This window comes from Mastomys coucha, unplaced genomic scaffold (assembly GCF_008632895.1).
Source record: "Mastomys coucha isolate ucsf_1 unplaced genomic scaffold, UCSF_Mcou_1 pScaffold19, whole genome shotgun sequence".
NCBI lineage: Eukaryota > Metazoa > Chordata > Mammalia > Rodentia > Muridae > Mastomys > Mastomys coucha.
Genome location: NW_022196901.1, coordinates 11742720 through 11753248, shown reverse-complemented (window position 1 = coordinate 11753248; position 10529 = coordinate 11742720). Strand labels below are relative to the sequence as shown.

The following is a 10529-nucleotide window of genomic DNA, read 5'->3' as shown; positions in this document are numbered from 1 at the left end:
AATTTTATGAAACACCTCTACAAAGGTGGCTAGTCTGTAGGGGCTAGCTGGACTACAAGTAAGTATCCCAATTCCTGAATGGATAACCAATGGCCTCATTCCCACCTTCATCCCTCATTCATCCACATCCTTGAGCTGTAAGCCACAACAAAGAGTTCCTTCTTTAAATTGTTTCCTATGTTATGGTTTTGGTCACAGAAGCAAACAAAGTAATTGATACAATCAAGAAGATGGATTTTAATAGTTTTACTTTAAAATAGTAGTGGCATTCTTGATGTTGAGAACATTTTTACTGGACCATATATTTGAATTCCATTATGACCATCTGGGAGAAAGGATATGAAGAAGTATGGTTTGCTGGCTTCTCTCCTCTTGTTCTCTTTGTCTAATTTATACTTACCTACAAGTTCTTCAGTTTTGTTTTATTTGTATGTTTATTTTTGGTAGTTGAGGAATTTTAATTCAGCAATATGGCTGCTCTGACAAGGTTTCACATCCAAAGAATTTGTAAGTTTCTGTGAACTTTCTGCAGTGGCATACCCTTAATCCCTGTGCCTGAATTATACTACACCCTTAGTATACACCTTTAATCCCAAACAATGAAGGTAAAATTAGTTAGTAGAAGGATAGCTATGTTTGGAAGTGACATCTAATTGAAGGGCAGACAAAACGATAAATCAGAGAAAGAATTGGCAGAATGAGTCAGAGACAGGATTCACCCCGTTCTCCTGAAAACAGTCAGGCAAGAGGCTACCTAAGACTTAGTTAGTTCATTAAATGCAGCTCAGTTCCATACCATTGAGTAAAGTTCAGCTCAGCTCAGTTAAGACAAGTTTGGTTCTTGAATTCAGTCAATTTGTGGCGTTCAGAGGCTGTTTTTCCATCAGAGCAATTCAGTCAGAAGACAAGAGAAGCCAATTTGAATCAGTAATTTTAGAGAGGAATTTGAACAAGAACACCTAAGTTGAACCAGCCAGCTTAAGATTGAAAGAGCTAGAGTGAGTTCACTCAGTAGTAAGTCTCCAAGATGATAATTACATCTGCCCAATAAAAATTACTTTTACAATTACCACTCAGGAATTATTTTTAAAACATAGGGGAAAAAAGAGTCAGAGTCGTTGCCCATTGTTGGGATCTTAGATGAAAGTAGTCTCAAATAGAAATTACTTCAATTCAATTCCTGTATTTAAAATATGGAGAATAGAGAGATTAAGTAATACCCAAATTGATAATACTACAAGATTGAGAAATATGTTCAAACCCTGGCCCATGGCTTTCCTTAAACATTTGCATTATTTCTAGGTTCTGGGTGAATATTATTATGTTATTTTCTCTAAGTTGAATGCATGACATAAAAATGCACTCATAAAAAGACACCCCCTCCACACACACAAATAATACAAGCAACAGCTGTGAAGTGTTCTCCCAAGCTGTTGTTTGAAAACAATTTGCCATGAATGCCAACATTATATTTATAGTCATGTACTTTAAATCCTAGAATAAAAATACAAAAATTCATTCTTGAAGTGGATTTTAAATTTGTAAGTGTGCTGTTTTGTATGTGATTTGAAATAGTATTCTAATATTACACTAAAAATGAATAATTGACTGGTTTGCTTTATAAACTATATGGTTACTCAAATAACTTTAATCTGAGAGTCATTTCCAAAATGATTCTTTATAATCTTAATACTGCTTATCCCATGTTTCCCTAGATTCTCTTTGTTTGCCATTTATGATATTTACTTAAAATTTTACCAATCTAAACATGCACCTTGAGGTTAATTAAAATAATTGAACATCAATTATTCATAAGGGTCCAATCTTATATGAAAGAAAAGAAGAGACATATATTTCTGTCTGTATATCCTTCTCTACATCTATGTTGGTCTCTGTCTCACTGTCTTTCTGTGTCTCTCAGTGTGTATATGTGGTGTCTGTGTGTGTGTGTGTGTGTGTGTGTGTGTGTGTGTTAGTGTGTTTGTGTGTGTGACTATATAGAGTTTGGGAGTTTGACATTAATAATGGAAGAATATTAACAATAGAAATTGTGAATTCATTTGAAAAGTATCAAGTAGGCCAACTGGTAAGAAATTTATACTATAATCCTGAACTATTTTCTCTCTTAATGCTTAAAATTTGTGGCATTCAGCCAAAAGCTCTTGAGAAGAGAGTTTTTGACTTGGCTAGGAAGCATCAAGAAAACAAAATTGATCTTAATAATAGAGGCAGCCTGACTCATTGACTCATGCACTCTGATCTCATTCTTACTAAAGCCCATTCCTTTTTTTTATTTTGAAAAATATATTCTAATAACAAAAAGAAATCATAAAGAGTGAATTAAGCATAGACTTTTGGCATCATCTACCTAATAATGCCTTTGGAATGCAGTTTTAGAAAAACCCTACCTAAGTACAGTGTTGAAGATTGGCTCTTTCTATTTCAGATGAGATGGAGTAAATTATGACACATTTCACTTTTGTTTCTTATGAGTGGTAGTCTTCTTTTCCTACATATAACCAATGCAATATCCTCATTCAAGTTTGCATAAAATTTTATTTTCTCTACTGCTGTACTTGCCATAGGCATGCTACTACTGAGACTTGGGAGTGGATATATGTACTGAATAGCTCTGTGACTCACAAATTCTTGGTTTATAATAAAAGAAAACATCATACTGGTTCATACTTCAAACATATAAGTAGATACAGAGTTTGAAGTTATACATTACATTGAGTAGAAACTACAATAAAAATCATATTAGTCTGAATAAGCAGCATTTGACTAAAGGTTGCATCTTAGGATTCAGCTGTCAAAATTTCTATATTCAAAATCACTGTACATTTATTTCTTACAGTACTATATATCACAATGTAAATATCTTACTCCTTTAAGCTAGAACAGCCTATAACATATTCTTGAATTTTTAAAACCAAGTGGTGGTAAGATATTTAATTTTGTGAACATTAAATTTATATATATATATATATAATTTACATAATATATATTAATTTATATATATACATACATATGTATATATTAACTTTCACAAAGTTAAATATCTTAGTACATAAGTGTATATATATATATATATATATATATATATATATATTATCTTTTATAAGAACTGACAGACTTGCTATAATTATTAAGTTAACATACTCCAAATCTGGTAAAGTGAAGGTAAATGATTACATTTTAATGAATCAGTAATAGCCATTCTCTTAATAATGTATTTTTCTATTTTATTGCTGGTTTTGTTAAGTTACTTATTATTTACAGTGTACACAAAATCATATTTAGATATTAGAAACAATGTGAAGGCAGGATTTACTTCTTTGGAGGTTATTTTATGTCCTCCGTAGCCATCGATGGTTACTTGATGAAAAGTGATTGAGATGGAATTAACTTTATAAACTTTTATATAATTTGTCAGGTTTTTAAGGAATGTCCAGTTTGGAGGGAAATTTTTGTTTTGTCCCAAATAAAAAATGAAGACATCCATGTTCAATGTGATAACTGCTAAAAAGAATTAAAGATGAAAAGACAGAATTTATCTGTGAGAAAATACACTAGGAAAGAAGGAATATAAAACATGGTAAAAGATGGGCATGAGGCTGAAAGCCTATAACCTCAGCACCTGGGAGTCTGGATTGCGTCAAGTGTGAACGTAGCCTAGACTACATAGTAAGACTATTGTTGATTTTGAAAATCAATCAAAGCAAACAAATAAAATGAAAGTACTGAAAAGCTTCCTTCCAGGGTGACTTTTTAAAAGTATTTTTAATGTATCATAGTAGATCTGGAATTAAGAACAATCTTAAATTAGAGGTATACAAACTTTTTCATTGGTAGTTAAAGCAGGACAGGACTATGTGAACCATATTAACAGGACGAATAAGAGTACTTAATTCCAGTGTAATAGTGTAAATTAACTTAATTTTTTAATGAACTTAATTAATTTTTAAGTAATTAATTTAATTAATTTAATTCTTAATTAACTTAATTCATATTAATTCCAATATAGTAGGGTAAGTTAACTTATTGGGATATTACATTTACCTTGATGACTATCCAAAGCCCTGTAGTTAAGTAGCTGACTGAATATTAGATTCTTCATCAGCATGTTCTCTGAATCTGATGCTGGTGAAATTGTGTTACTGATAAATTTTTATATTTGTTTTTTATTAAAACAAGAAGACATCCAATCATAGCAGTCAGGAACGCAGGTAGGCTAACTGCAGATCTTCACCACTTCTGCCTCTTTTCCAGCTCCGTTCCCAGTCTCATTTTCAGCACTGTAGTAGACACCTGATCCAGCCTTCCCTACCCTTCTAACCCCATCTTCAGCAGAATCACACAGATCTTCCCTACCAATCTTGCCCTAGTGATTCATCCATTATCTTATGCCCCAACCATAGTGGGTGTTCTCTGGGGACCTACAGGTCATTCTTGTCATGGAAGCAAATAAGCTATCTCAAGATCTTCACCTGTCTTCCAACTCTATCACCCTAGTTGCAGCCCCAGGTCTAAAGCATGTGTAGCCTCCCTGCCTTCCTGCATCCAGTGAGCCATACAGACCTTTCTTTCCAATATTTGCTGTTTCATTCAACAATTTATCCCAGTATTTAACCACAGTTGACATTTTCTGGAACCTAGAAGACACTCCTGAAAGAGAACCTGGTAGTCTAACTGGAGTTTTACAACTTCCTTTTCTCCAAATTCAGATCCAAATTTCACTGATCACTGTAGCAGACAACCTGTTGTAGCCTTCTCATCCTCTCTACCCTATCTCCTGTAGACCACTCAGAACTTTTCCTCCTGTTAATCCAGTTTCCAACTTCAGCAGCCTTTCTCTGAGAATGTGCCAACTAAACCATGGAGAAAAACAAGTAGAACAGATCATCTGCATTCTTAAGTGTCAGCTCATAATAGCTAAGAACACATATTATGCTGAATTCCCAGGATCTCACAACTTCCAGGATCGTAGAGTTACCTACCAAACAGAAAATAAGCAACCGACTCTCCTAAGAATAAAAGAAGGAAACAGAAGCCAAGGGGAAAAAAAAACAAAACAAGCACCCAGGTACCAAAGTTAAATCAGGATCAGATAAACAGTCCTATAACCCTGAAAGAAATAGAAGCAGCCATTAAAAGCCCCAAAAAAGCCCAGCACAAGATGGGTTCAGTGTAGAATTCTATCAGACCTTTAAAGAAGACCTAATACCAATACTCTTCAAACTATTCCGCAGAATAGAAACAGAGAGAACACTCCCCAATTCAATCTATGAAACCAGAGTTACATTAAATATTCTCCCTTGGAGATGAAATGGTCTCTGTCTAATCAGGAACTTGTCACAATTTCCTTTCACAGGGGACTTCATAGGAGATTTTCTTCTATTACTTTTTAGCTTCAGAAGATATCATGTATATTTAAGAGGCATTTAACTATTATAAATTATTTTGATGAGTTAAAAAATGTCAATACTGAGTTTTATATTTTAAAATAAATTGTATTAGTTAATTTTTAAAAGCTTTAATTCAGTTGGTGGTCTAAGATGTAACTCAATAGCTTAAATGTCTAAGAAATTTCTGAGGGATAGGTAAAAAAGTAGTCTGAAGACTGAAAATTGACAACAGTTAGGCAAGGGACTAAGTAAAACTAGTTCTCAGTACAAGCAGTTCTTTTCTGTACTCCATCAAGCTTGCTCTGTTTTCTTGAACATATTTGTACATATTTGTGTCTTCAATTTCTGAGCCTCACATTACTTTACCCCGTTGTTTGTCCACATTTTTGTTGATATGAGAGCTAGGAGGTACAGTCAGGATTAGTTTATTGAATTGGTTGAATTCTTATATCGAAATTATTGCTTTCTCTGCAACAATGATGACCTCAGTAATATGTAAATTAAAATCTACATTAACATATTCTTAGTTTATGTCTCAGTAAATGAATTGTTTCAATAAAAAAAAGAGTGCAGAATCCATAAAATTCTCTTTCTAGGGAGAGAGATGTAGAAAGAAAACAAGTGTTAGAGTACCTGGAGGACATCCCTAATCGTCTTTGAAATTGCTAAAATAACAGAAATAAGTCAACTTGTAGGAGGAAAAGCTGAATGATTGAAGTCATGATTTTGAGGTTTCAGTGTATGGTCATTCAGCTCATTTGTTTTCAGCCTGCAGCCAGGAGAGACAGTAGGGTAGGAACATGAGGCAGAGGAAGCTACAACCTCCTGGCATCCAGGGAACAAACAGAATGAGACACAAAGGCCATTCAAGGATACACCCCCAATGACCTAAATTTCTTTCTCAGGGTCCTACTTCTTAAAAGTTCCACTGTACTCCCCAAGGGCCACAGGTCCTCAGTCCGTGGTGGAAGCCTGGAAATAATGGTTCTGATGGCAGGGAAGACTCAGCAGCAGGCAAAATCAACTCATCAAAGCAAACCATGTCTTCCTCTATGGCTCTCCATCTTATTTCTTGAGATGGGGGTCTCTTATAAGCCCTGTAGCTCGATGAATGGCTAAAGTGGCCAGCCAGCAGGAACCTAGTATGCTCCTCACTCCACCTCCCAGGGCTGGTATTATTGGCATGTACTATCATGCCAGACTTTTAAATTTGATCTGAAATCAAACTTCAATGCTTGTATAAAACCCTTTACCCCCTGTGTCATCTCCCCAAACCCTAAGTACTTTTTAAATAAATGAAATTAAGACATAAAAACAAACAAACAAACAAACAAACAAACAAAAAACAGTGCATAAAGGAGCTCTCAGGAAGATGGCGCCCTTAGTTTGGGCATAAGTTGACTGGAGGAAACTTTGATTGTAAGCCCTAAACTCTAAGACCCTTTTGTCCTCCTGAGCTCTGCCTTTGGATGTGCGACTGTCCAGAGCCTGCATGCACCTTGGGACACCCCAGTACCATGACCTGCTAGGTCCATGGGCCCCTGGGCGGGGGTCCCACGGCTTCCCTCCTTCCTCAGGACCCATTGTCCCGGTACTGGTCTTTCCCCCTATCTAGTATTCAGGGCAGACCAAAGAAGTGGATCCCGGCAAATGAGCCACTGTCCACAGAGGAACCTAATTCGAATGTTTACCAAGTGGGTCCCGAGGGTGAAAGCCAGCTACCCCCTATTGACAAAGCCCCTAGACAGCAGGAAGTAGCTTAAGAGACAGGACGCCCTCTCTCCCTTTTCACCATCGGCTTCCCCTTCCTTTTTTCTTTCCTTCTCTTTATAATATCAAAAAGGGAGGTATGTTAGCATCAGGCCATCCAAAGCCTGTGGCGTTGCATAGGCAGGTCCACAGACCTGTTGCCAGGGCAACAGCCACCATAGTCCCAGAATCCACTGGGCTCACCTCCCACCTTTACCTGCAGCCACCATGTCAGAACTCATATATATATATGGGGAACATTCCTTCATCTTTCTCTCTCTCCCTCCTCTCTTTCTGCTACTGCCCCCTCTCTCCCTCTCAATTAAACCTCTTACACGTGGAACTGTTTGGGCCTAGTGAGTGGTATGTTCTGGCGTGACCTGGAGTTATAACACATCATCTGCAACCCCTCGGGAACTCCGCTTCGCTTCCGAGTTCTGTGTACAGCACCTGCCAAATATATGGTATTCGATGCGGAGGGATATGTGAAGCCTCAGTCCTGCATTGAGATTGTGATAAGGCATGTGGCTCACATTCCTAGCCACTATGATGTCCAGGACCGATTCCACATTGAGCTATCTGAGGAGGGGGCCGAGTAATGAATGAGTGGTTGGAAGAAAGGACATCACCTCTGTTCTTCCGGCCCCAGCATACCCCTTGGAGCTTCAGGGGCATTCTGAATGAACGTCCAACCCAGGACCTCCTGCGTGGACAGGAACAACCCCAGCCAGACATCTTCATGAGAATGCCCCCCCCCCACCCCGCAGCAGCTGGCCGCCAGCTCCTTCCTGCTCTTCTTCCTGACAGGCATCATCTCTATGGCCTGCCTGCTACTGCTACTGCAGGATGAACTTGGCAGCCAGCTGCCTCAAGTCCTGCATGTGTCCATAGGACAGAAGTTGGTCGTGGCCTACATCTTAGACCTCCTCAACATGGTGTTCCTCCGGACCTGAGCTCTTAGCCCAACCCACCTCACCCACCCTCCCCTTCGCAGGCAGGGACCTAAGGCAGCCACTGTGATGTCTGCACCTTGCTCCTCCTCCCTCCCTTCCGCCCATCCATTGATTGACAGCCTCCCCACAATAAACATCCAGGGATTTATACTCATTTTCCAAGTTGGATAAAATAAATTTTAAAAATAAAAAAAAAAAAAACTCACCCACTCAATGAAGTCAAAAGCAGATACTAACATGGAGAATTACAATCTTCTCAAACTCAATGCCTAGAAGCCAGGGTAAAACATAATAAATAACAGACAGGACAAAATGTCTATACTAGAGCCCAGCAACACTACCACAGGAGGCCCTAGGAATTACAGCATAAGAAGCGAAAGACAGAGACTGGCAGATCGGTTATCATAGTGGAAAGGATTGCAGAGGAAGGGGTTATCTACATACTGAAACAGACAGGAAGAAAAAGAGGGAAGACAGGTCAAGTCTGTAGAAATGGTTGGCTAAAAGTGTGAGAGTAATGTCTGACTTCTTAGAGAAGGATCACTTGAGGTCATTTGTCAGGATTGTTGAGTATCAGGATCCATTTATGCAAATGCAAAAATGTTTTAGAAGTGTAAATCCTGAAGAATTAAGAAGAAAGTGTCTTGAGGTTTCTGGATAGAAAATGAGTGATGTCAGGGATAATAGAGAGTACAGCTTAAAAGTTAGAGACTTAACGAGGTTCAAAGATACAAGAGCTACATTAATGGAGTGAAGGTACAGAACAAGGTTGAAGTTTCTATTGTTTTGTTGTTGTTGTTGTTGTCTTTGTTTTGTTTTGTTTTGTTTTTTAGAAGTATGGGGGAATTTAAGATGAAGAGATGGGGTATAAAAATGATGTATTTGAAGCCCAGGCAGAAGCTGGTTAAGGGTCAGAGTGGAAACGTAGGCAGAGGATCTTTGAGTGTAATGGAGAGGGGCTTATCATGTATATACCAAGAGAAGGAGCGGAGGGATCCCGTCCAGTGGGGTTAACCGCAGAAGGAGTATGCTGGGAGCTGTTGTCAGAGAAAAGGTCAAAATATATGTCTGTTCTGAAGTGGACATCCTTTCCTGGTAAGGGAATAGGACATGAGGGAATGAGGAGAAAAACTTGAAAGGACAAAGTTGAGGGAGTTTTGAGTGGTATGGAGGGGTCTGGAGGACTGGTTGTGTATTTTAACTAAGGGTGAGAGAGAGGGGCTAGTATTACCAAAACAGAAGCATAGAGACAAGGAAAGAAATCTGAAACCTCTTTCTGTATACCTGAAGTTATTTTCTCTGGGCTATACTTGGCTCACTTAAACTTCCATATCTTCAGACAGTAACACTTTTTTTTGAACCCACATCAGTTGTTCATTTTCCTTGAACTTACTTGTGTGTTTGTCATAACCTTTAGAAATTCAGATTTTGGAAGTGTATGTAAAGCCTGACAGAAAGGGTAACTGTTCATAACAAAATGGACTGACCAAGAGGTAGGTGTTTGTTGTTACTTAAGCTACAGTTAACCATCAATGTCCTCGGAGATCTGCAGAAGACAAATCTGAGTAGGAAGTATAACTTAAAATGGGTTTTGTATCATTAAAATGAAAAAGACTTGCTTAGTCGTTTGAGGCTTACATTCATTGAGGAAGCAGTTGGTCAGTCTTGATTTGTTAGACAAGAGTAGTGTTTGATCTTCACCTGTCACACAGAACAGCAGGCCTTTGGGTGTCAGACTCAGGTCACAGGCATTTTTCCTGTAGGGGAAGAACTTGGGAAGCTGACTGTTCTTTGATGAAGCAGAATACAGACGTCAATCTAAAACTGTCCAGTTTGTGCAAGTTCTTGGCAGCAGGTAAGGCATGGAGTAGTCCTGTTCTGTGGTTAGCATTTTCACAGTAGACTTGGAGTTGTCTATCAATTTGATGTTCTATCTGTTATCTTTGGAGAACCTAAAGTTTTTTGTTTTTTTTCTTGTTTGCTTGTTTTTTGTTTTGTTTGTTTGGTTGTATAGGAGGAGGTCTCTGTTTATCGTGGAAAATTTTAATTGAATATGTTAAATGCTATTCTTAGCAGATCTGAGGAACCTGAGGTACAAGTATTTATTAAGTATATCTGATTTTAAGCTTAACACTGAAAACACATACACAGGAAGCTATATAAAGCATATTTCTGTAAACCATAAATGTAGTAAACTTTTGTTATTACAGAATATTATGGTTTGTTTTGTATGACTCAGTTTATGTTGTAGGCAGTGTCAGCCTAAGAAAGGGTTAACGAGGGGAAACAGGGGCTTGTCTGAGGGAGTGCTATTACAGGGCCATGAATTAGAAAGGGTTAAGGAGGGGAAACAGAGGTTGGTCTGAGAGAGGAGCTATTGCAGGACCATGAATTATACTGTAGTTTAGTTGGTAATCAA

The 10529-nt window shown here is 37.9% G+C and overlaps 1 pseudogene across 1 annotated transcript; it reads left to right on the top strand.

Moving 5' to 3' along the window:
* Positions 1 to 6900: 6900 nt before the first annotated feature.
* LOC116097406 lies at positions 6901 to 8204 on the top strand (annotated as a pseudogene). The gene is made up of 2 exons (XR_004121406.1): positions 6901 to 7058; positions 7553 to 8204. The product of XR_004121406.1 is annotated as a motile sperm domain-containing protein 3-like (transcript).
* Positions 8205 to 10529: the final 2325 nt, after the last annotated feature.